Source organism: Macaca nemestrina, chromosome 5 (genome assembly GCF_043159975.1).
Source record: "Macaca nemestrina isolate mMacNem1 chromosome 5, mMacNem.hap1, whole genome shotgun sequence".
Taxonomy (NCBI): domain Eukaryota; kingdom Metazoa; phylum Chordata; class Mammalia; order Primates; family Cercopithecidae; genus Macaca; species Macaca nemestrina.
In genome coordinates this window covers 72,039,236-72,049,155 of record NC_092129.1, presented here as the reverse complement: position 1 = coordinate 72,049,155, position 9,920 = coordinate 72,039,236, and the positions used below count along the sequence as shown (strand labels likewise).

The window sequence follows — 9,920 nt, the reverse complement described above, 5'->3', positions numbered from 1 at the left end:
GTTTGTTTTTGAGATAGAGGTTTGCTCTTGTTGCCCAGGCTAGAGTATAGTGACATGATCTCTGCTCACTGCAACCTGCACCTCTTGGGTTCAAGAGATTCTCCTGCTTCAGCCTCCCAAGTAGCTGGGACTACAGGCATGCACCACCATGCCTGGCTAATTTTTTTGTATTTTTAGTAGAGAAGGGGTTTCACCATGTTGACTAAGCTGGTCTTGAACTCATGACCTCAGGTAATCCGCCTGCCTTGGACTCCCAAAGTGCTGGGATCACAGGTGTGAGTCACTGTGCTGGGCCAACAGAAATGAATTTGAGATGGTTCTTGGGAGATGCACTTTCTTTTCACTATGAAAATGCTTTTAATGGTGGTGTCTGTACAGTGTGTGATATAAAGTCAGGAAGAACTCCAAGTGCACACACAGAGAGGCCTGGTTATCAGAGAAAAGATTGTGAGTAAATAGAGCTCCCACTGCTTCCCCACTTTACCCAGTGTCCATGTCTGAAGGCTCTAGGCCACCTTCCTCTTGGCCTCTTTCTCAACCTTTCTCTCCTCCATGGCTGAGACGTCCTGGTATTACTGATATTGGGACACCAAGTTGTTCATGTTGCTCTCGGCCTTGGTGAACTTCATCTAGTCCATGCTCTTGCCCATGTGCCAGTGCAGAAAGGCTTTGCACTGAAACATGGCCGTGAACTACTCAGAGATGTGCTTGAACAGCTCCTGGATGGCCTTGCTGTTGCTGATGAAGGTGGCAGACCTTTATAGCCCCAAAAGTGGGATGTCACAGACAAATGTTTTTACATGGTTGGGGATTCACTCAACAAAGTAGCTGCCGTTCTTGTTTTGGGCATTAAGCATTTGCTCATCCAACTTCTTCATGGACATGTAGTCCGTGAACACCGTGGCCACCTTTAGGCAGGGGTCTCAGGGAGCCATCATGTTCTTGGCATCAAACATCTGCTGGGTAAGCTCAGGCACTGTCAGGGCCTGGTACTGCTGGCTGCCGTGGATGGTCAGCAGGGTGAAGCCAGGCATAAAGAAGTGCAGGTAGGGAATGGGACCATGTACTTAGCTGGTTTCTGCAGGTCAGCATTGAGCTGAGTGGGGAAGCTTAGGCAGGTAGTGACCCCACTTATGGTGGCAGACATCAGGTAGTTCGGGTCACCATAGGTGAGTGTGGTTAGCTTTAGGGTTCAGAAGCAGATGTTATGGAGAGTTTCATTATCAATGCAATAGGTCATAGCTGTGTTTTCTACCAGTTGGTGGACTAAGAAGGTGATGTTTTAGGGCTCCACCCCCATATCTGACACCTTGCACAAGGGCGCCACACTGAACATGTTCAAGATCCTGTCTGGATACTTCTCTGGGATCTTGCTGATGAGAAGGGTACCCCTCTCAGGCCCAGTCCCTGCTCCCAGGGAGTGGGTCAGCTGGAAACCCTGCAGGCAGTCACAGCTCTCAGCCTCCCTCCTCACAATGTCCAGCACCGAATCCACCAGCTCCGCACCTTCTGTGTAGTGCCCATTGGCCCAGTTGTTTCCGGCACCACTGTGATGGAAGATGAAGTTGTCCAGCCGTAAGATCTGCCTGAAGGAGCCTGAGCACACGAGAGTCCACGGTGCTGGGCTCCAGATCCGTGAGCTCAGCGTGGGGCACATACTTGCCACTGGTGGTCTCATTGTAGTAAACACTGATGCACTCCAGCTGCAGGTTGCTATCCCCACGCTAAGTGCCAGTAGGATTGATGGCATGATCATCACTGATCACCCCGTAGAACTAGTTGCCAAACTGACCGGTTTGCAGGTGCACGATCTCTCTCAAGGTGGCAGCAGTGGGGATAGAGGCGGTAGGATAGTCACAGGAGCAGAGGCTCAGGCGTGCAGAGTGCTGGAATCCATTTTGTATCCGGAGAGAACTATATACGATTTATAAACTGACCCTTTAAATTCAGATCTGATATCCTATATCTGTTGATGTGTTAATATTAGGTTGGTGCAAAAAGTAATTGCAGTTGATGGTAAAACTGCAATTACTTTTTGCACCAACCTATAACTTGGGAAAACCTTTAGATCACTCCTTTTTGTTTATGAACAAATAATATTATTTTGCTACTTTATATGGGGATAAAATATACCTTAGTAATAAGAGACTTTTTTTCCCCAAAATATATCATCTTCATCTCCCTAAAGCCAAACTGTTTTACCAACTTCATTATGATTTGCATTGAGCAGTTTATTTTTCTTGCAAGGTCAGGCAATTCCTGTCTTCACTTGCTGATGGACAGATGCATATAGGAAAAGGCATTATGGTTATTAATGAAGTGAAAGTAGTAATTACAGAAAGATAATCCTGAAGTAGTCTTCTGTAAGGGAGTCCAATATGTCACATGAGTCTTCACTTAGAGTGACAAAATTATAATAGATTTTGGAAACTTTAATTTTCTTGTGCAGGCAATTTCGAATTAGCTGTTCTCTTTGTCTTTATTAGCTACATAGAGTTTCAAAAAACATCATGTATTTACTATAACTTTTGAATCACAGGAAAGTTTTACTCGACTTGAAAAATGACATGGATCTATATATACCTTCACTGCTTATGTATGAAACAAAATGAACTTAATTCTCTGAGAAATGAACTTCCCAGTGGCTTTGGCTCAATTTTCCTTTAATGATGATTCATGTAGTTTCAGAACTCCAAAGGTCACTAAAGGTTGTGTCTGTGCAAATTTGAGAAGTCTGCCAGCTCAGAAGATAACTTGAGGCAGTTCTGTCATCCTCTTGTGTTACCAAAGGATCTGCAAATCTGTAAACATGAAGCTTCATATTCCCCAAAATAATTTCTTCAAGGAGCAACAAGAAAACCGTAGTTGGAAAGATAAAATACAAAATAATGTTGACAATTACAAAAAAAGATATATAGATGATTTCAGTAAATTAAAACAAAAGGGGAGTAAGCTCTTCATTAAACTTTTGGTATTTTTTTCTGATATAGAGTATTAACATTCAACTTATTTTTACTTTGATGAAATAGGACCTCTACGTCTGTGTGTGTGCATATGCATGCGTGTGTGCACACTTGCTCACGTGTGTGTCCCTGTGTGGTGTGGTTTTGTAAAATCACCCAGATGATTCTAAGGCATTTCTCTCTTTCCACCACCTCCCCATAATCATTGATATAATGTCTCATTTTCCTTTAAAGACGAGGTTGGAATATTGCAGAGGGTAAAAACATAAGCCCACAATATAGGCATGCTAGAATGAAAAAGCTCCTTTAGTTTATTATATTTGTAAGTAACAATTTAACCCTATTATCAGGGTTAAACTATAGGCAGTTTCTAACTAAAAATAACCAAACTCAAATAAAAAATAGTAACATTTATTTGTAATAAATAATACCTAGTTCAATTATAAAATTTCTAGTTGTAGAACTCTACTATAAAGTAATATACATACTACTTTCTACAGCAATAAAGAAAACAGATTGCATATTTTAGTGTCTCATAAGTACATGATATTAAAAGTTTACCTTATAACTCTGTTCTATCTTTTTTTCCTGATTGTGTCTTTTGTTGAATTAAAAAATGTATCATTTCTATAATTTGGGGGCTGTTTTTACCCTTCACAAAATAATCATACTGGATTTGTTTTGGAGGGTTGTTTGTGCTTTCCTTTTAAATTGGCTCTAGATGATTTTCAGTGAGGCAAGTACCAGGGTACCCTACTCTTCCGTTGGTGGTAGTTGATTCTCTTGCTTTAACTGTTATTGTTAATGTATTTCACAAGGCATCTCCTTTTGCCTTAGTTCTTCTGCTACTTGCACTCTGATTTTTTAAACAACTCTATCATCTCCAGCACATCTGAGGGATAAGACATATTCCCCCAATGATAGTGGTTCATCATGGCCCTGGTTCTGAATCATGAGATCATGCCACTGTTGTAAGCACATTAGATCCTACAGGGATGTGTGTGTGTGTGTGTGTTTATGCACGTGTGTAATGTATGGTGTGGTTTTATAAAACCCTCCAGATAATTCTGAGGCATTTCTCTCTTTCCCCCATCTCCTCATAATCATTGACATAATGTCTCATTTTTCTTTAAAGGTGAGAATTTCCTTGGCTTATCCTTAAGTCTTCTTTTAACATTTGAGGACATGACTCTCCTCTTTTACAATTCTTTATGGTGCTGCCTTTTTAGGGACTCTCTTTTTTCCCCAGTTTTGGAAATCCTTTCTCTAATCTACAGTACTTCTATACAAGTAAGAGGAATTAGAAGCATGTATCTCAATTAATGTCCTTTGTTGGGAAGAGGCCCCCCAAAATCTAGCCATAAACTGGCCCCGAAACTGGCCATAAGCAAAATGTCTGCAGCACTGTGACATGTTCATGATGGCCATAATGCCCACCCTGGAAGGTTGTGAGTTTATCGGAATGAGAGCAAGGAACACCTGGCCGGCGCGGGCGGGGAAAACTCGCTTAAAGGCATTCTTAAGCCACAAACAAGCATGGGCGATTTGTGCCCTAAGGACATGCTCCTGCTGCACTTAACTAGCCCAACCTAATCCTTTATTTCAACTGTCTGTTCATTTCCCATTGGGATACTTCAGTTAATCCCGTTTCCCATAAGGGACACTTTTAATTAATCAAATATCTATAGAAACAATGCTAATGACTGGCTTGCTGTTAATAAATACGTGGGTAAATCTCTGTTCAGGTCTCTCAGCTCTGAAGGCTGTGAGACCCCTGATTTCCCACTTCACACCTCTATATTTCTGTGTGTGTGTCATTAATTCCTCTAGCGCCGCTGGGTTAGGGTCTCCCTGACTGAGCTGGTCTCGGCAGTCCTTAGCATTAATATTGACAAACAGACAAAACACAGGAAACCATAAAATAACTCTGTAATTACCCCATTGGCACTGAGTTTGCTATTCTAGAGGGTCAGAGGAAAGGTTTTCCTCACTGGAAACAGAGTTCTCATTGGCATGTTGTGGTAACAACACAGAGCTACTAAACAGAAATTTGGTTGCAGGAACAGCTTTATCGCCTTTGCCTTACATTTAAAAAGAGACATTTAAATCATTTATTTTCTCCTTTTTGTTTTTGGGCTTTTTAAACTTTTTGAAATATCCTTCTAGAATTCTCATTGGTCTAATGTTCTACTTTACATGTTCATTTACAATCTCTTGGAAGTATTTCTGTTTTTGTTGTTGTTGTTTGTTTGTTTGTTTGTTTGAGACAGAGTCTCCCTCTGTCGCTCAGGCTAGAGTGCAGTGGTGCAATCTCGGATCACTGCAATCTCTGCCTCCCAGATTCAAGTGATTCTTGAACTCTAGCTGGGACTACAGGCATGGGCCATTACACCTGGTTAATTTTTGTATTTTTAGTAGAGACGGGGTTTCACCATGTTAGCCAGGCTGGTCTTGAACTCTTTGCCTCAAGTAATCTGCCTGCCTCGGCCTCCCAAAGTTCTGGGATTACAGGCGTGAACCACTGCACCCACCCTGGAAGTCTTTTCTAATTCTTCCACTAGTGTGAGGCATTGCTTAACACATTTTTATCTTCTTTACTAAACTGTAAGCATATATAGAAGTCAACAAAATGTTACACATTCTTAACCTCTAACACTTAGCACTGTCTGGCATATTAATAAATGACTGAAGAAACTATATTCCCATTTTTCTTAGATTATTTGTTCTCTTGACTTGTATTCTAACTTTTGTATTAGTTTTTTTTTTTTTTTTTACATATTTTAAAAGCCTCTACCCTTGTTCTTGGCAGTATGTTATTATATGTCATATGAGATACAGATATATAGATATATATACACGCATGTCAATAAATGGATCTATACATAGCTATGTATGTCACATGCCATATGCTTGGGTTTAGACTGTATTGCAAAGTATCTTTGTCATTGTCACTCATCATGTCTCATATATTTGATGTTCTTAAGATTAGAACCGTGGTGGGAAAATAACATAAGGGATATGTAGTCAGCCTTGGTTTACTTATATTTATTTCCTTAGCAGCACATTAAGCGTGAGGATGCCGCTTCCATGTTTCACATCAACATCTTTAGTTATCTTTGCAGTGTTTCTAGTAGCCACTAACTTTCTGTGGTCTTAAAGAGAAAATGATGGCCTTAGCAAAAGCTTTTTTTTAAAAAAAGATCTAGACGTAATGAACATTCTTTCCATTTTTTTCTTTTAGTGTGTTTTACAATTTCTCTTAAGTTTATCAAACATGCATTGTGTGCCTAGTTGGACTCCATCTGGTGTCTCATGTCATCTGCTATTATTTCTATGTGGTTTAAGCCTCTATATTTCTTAACAATTAATTTTAAGAAATGTTATTGCTACTTCAGCTTCCTTGTATTAGTCATTTCACCTTTCTCTAGAGTCATAAAAAACTCCATCAGGGTTGGTTCAAGAAAAATAAATCACAATCAAAGTCGAAGTTCCCAAGTACGACCAAAAATAATGGAAAACAAAAATGTATGAGACGGTGGAGGCCATCAAATTCAGGTGGGGAGTCAGAGAACCCATGTCTGAATCTTGGCCCTAGGATGTATCAACGTGCGCAAGTTACTGAACTGATGAACCTCCCTTTTCTCATCTTCTTTTAATAATGGGGACGTCTTTTTCCATTATGCAATAACCTTGTAAAGCTGCTTCCACTGGCTTGGCACTTACAAAATGCTTCAGTACAACTCAACACACAATTGTGTCATCACCGGGCCTGACCCTGGCAAGATAAAGGGGAAAAGGAATGCCCCTGGCCTCGGAGTTCAGTCTCATCTGGCTCCCACCCCACCTTTGACCCTTTCCTTCAAATCACGGTGCCTTCCCAATAGATCCCAAAGAATGCTGATGAGTGATGTTCTTCGGGTCTCATGTTGGAGAAAGTCTTGATGTGAGGTTGCAGATGAAGGTCTATGATTTGGAGAACATTCTATTAATAGAACTGTAAGCACAGATGGCCCAGAATTCTTTTCAGGGACAGCTTTCTGAACCACATCCATGGCAGCTGGTTCACATGAGATGGTCTTTACCAGTGGAAGAAGGAATCAGGTGGCCTGGCACAATTTCAATTGGGTGGCACTCTGTGAAATTAGACACTATTTAGCATATATTTGCTGGTTTGTGATACAGATTGTCTTGTGATTCTACAGCTCTTTCCTTACAAAAAAGCTTCACTTGCTTGCAGCTTAGCTAGATTACTGTCCCGCTAGCGCCTACTTTCCTTCTATTTGATTAATGGCATTTATGTTTCAGAGAAAGGTAAATTAAAACTAAAGATTAAAAGCAGAATTTGATTTAAAAACAGCGTGATGTGACATGAGACTATGGAATGAGCAAATACTCTACATGCTACCAATGTTGTTTGGTTGAAATTAACATCATATTCAACACTGCTCTTTGCCAATAGTCACTAGGTGAAAAAAACATTCAGACAGGGAGAAGGGTCAGTGATGTCTTTAAATGAGATTCTTTTGTTGAGCTGGAGTAAGACAATGGGACTGCTTTGGTCTGTATGTGTCCCCTCAAAGTTCTGATGCTCAAATCCTAACCTCCAGGGTGATGGTATTAGGAGATGGGCCTTTGTTAGCTGATTAGGTTTTCCCAATGTGGGTTGGGTGTCTGGAGACACCAAATCTACTGGCACTTTGATCTTGGACTTCTTAGCTTCCAGAACTGTTAAAAATACCTTTCTGTTCTTTATAAACCACTCAGTTTATGATATCTTGTTGAAGCAACTGGAACACACTAAGACAGGACCAATGGGATTTTTACTATTTTAAGTAGTGATATGATGAAGAACTATTTTAAATACTGTAATAAAACGAAACCACAGCAACAACAAACCTTACTGATGTTCTGTACTGGAAATGTCTTGTTTGCTGCAAGACTCACAGAACTTGCAAGCTGACATTTCTTCTTGCCGTGAAATTTTTATGTTAACTGCTTGGTCCACAGGCTTGTTTTCTTCCAGTATCTGTCACAGGATTCCTACTGCAGGCTCCGTTTGTGACCTGTGATTGGTGGGGGCTGTGGTGATTGTGGATGGAGAAAAGGAGTCCTTGTTTATTGCTTTTTAAACCTGAATAATTTCCAGAATTACCTAGACCTTATAAAAATTCACATTTCTCGCCTCACAATTCTGATTTTCTAAGTCCAGTGGGAAGCTTAGGAGTACATATTTTTATAAACCTTCTTAGGTGAATCTATTTAGGTTGGTGCAAAAGTAATTGCGGTTTTTACCTTTACTTTCTATAGCAAAGCCCACAATTACTTTTGCACCAAACTAATAATAAAGAACCAGAATTAAAACCAGAAGAAGATGTGCTTCTGGTCTTGCTTCTAGTAACTAGATTCTGGCATTTTTATCTTGTCCCCCATTCCTAGGAACTAAATCATGGGTAAGTTAGTTTAGTGCCCATGTCCTTTTTCTGACACACTGCCCAGAAAACTTTAAAACTGTGCTATTGCTGGGCATAGTGGCACATGCCTGTAATCCCAGCACTCTGAGAGGCCAAGGTAGGCAGATCGCTTGAGGCCAGGAATTTGAGACCAGCCTGGCCAACATGGCAAAATCTTGTCTCTACTAAAAATACAAAAATTAGCCCGGCATGGCAGTGCACACCTGTAATCCTAGCTATTCGGGAGGTTGAGGTAGGAGAATCGGGAGAGTCGCTTGAACGGAGGAAATGGAGTTTGCAGTGAGCTGAGAGTGTGCCACTGCACTCCAGCCTGGGTGACAGAGTGAGACTCTGTCTCAAACACACACACACACACACACACACACACACACACACACACACTCTCACCACAAAACTGTGTGATTTACTTTGTTATCTCCAGTTGCCTTTCTTTCCAGTTATTTTCACCTGGAACAAAGTCTTAAACTTGAACTCCCAATACCCAGGGCCATATGGAGGGGACAGGATGCCTTGCTGTAGATCTCTTTGGATATGCAATCTTGCCTCCTCCTGGGTTCGCTGACACTGTCCATGCTCTGTCTCCACCTGTCAGAACATCTACTTTTGTTATATTGGATGTCCCTTACTTGAGCTTTCTGCACTACCACCAGTTGCCTGACAAATCCTTGCAAATTTAGACAGGATAGTGATCACCTGCAGCATGAGTTAAATAGATTTTTGCATTCACTTACTCCAGTCAATAAATCAGAAATCCTGGGAACTGGTCATAGGAATCTACATTTTTAACAAGTAGCCAAGTCTTTCTGATACAATTACTCCTGGACCACACTGTAAGAAAGGGAACCTAGAACTAGATTCATTTCCCTAAGTTCAGTTTCTATCTCGTGGGTAGATCTTATTTTAAGTCTTAACTTAGGTAAGTCTCATCCATCCTGTTACAGTTAACACACCACCCATGTGTCTGTGTGATGAAATACACTAGCATTAAGTTAATCCAAATGTCACCTCTTCCAATTCTGATCTTCCCCACTTGAGATGTATCTTGCCCTCTCCTGGACTTTCATAACTATTTGTTCATCTCTTTAGGTAGTCTTCATATCTCATTGTCTTTTATAGCCTTTTATCCAACTTAACAGGCTTTGAGCTTCTTGAGGCAGGTCTAGGTCTGGGTTTTCTCTGTTTTCAGCACTTGGCGCAGTGACACAGGCCTGGTACATAGCAGGTGACCAAAAATGCTTATTGAATAAAAGAGATATAGTGCTGGATGCTGCATTTGGACCTGGAGGTATAAGAAAGTCCTGTGATTTTCAGAGGTTTATTCTTTTCTTAGAAAGTAGTGATTTGAAAGCATTTTAAGACTTTCCTTGAAAACGTTAGTTACAGAAAATTTTTCTAAAAAGAAGAATAATTGGTTGTAATGGTGAAAAGAGGGAATATTCCAAGAAGGACCATAAAAATGATAATGCTTAGTCTTTCTGTCTAGTCA

The 9,920-nt window shown here is 40.5% G+C and overlaps 1 pseudogene; it reads right to left on the bottom strand.

Annotated features, from left to right (window-relative positions):
- Positions 1–812: 812 nt before the first annotated feature.
- Positions 813–7,015, bottom strand: LOC105489169 (tubulin beta-4B chain-like; annotated as a pseudogene).
- Between the last annotated feature and the right edge of the window lie 2,905 nt (positions 7,016–9,920).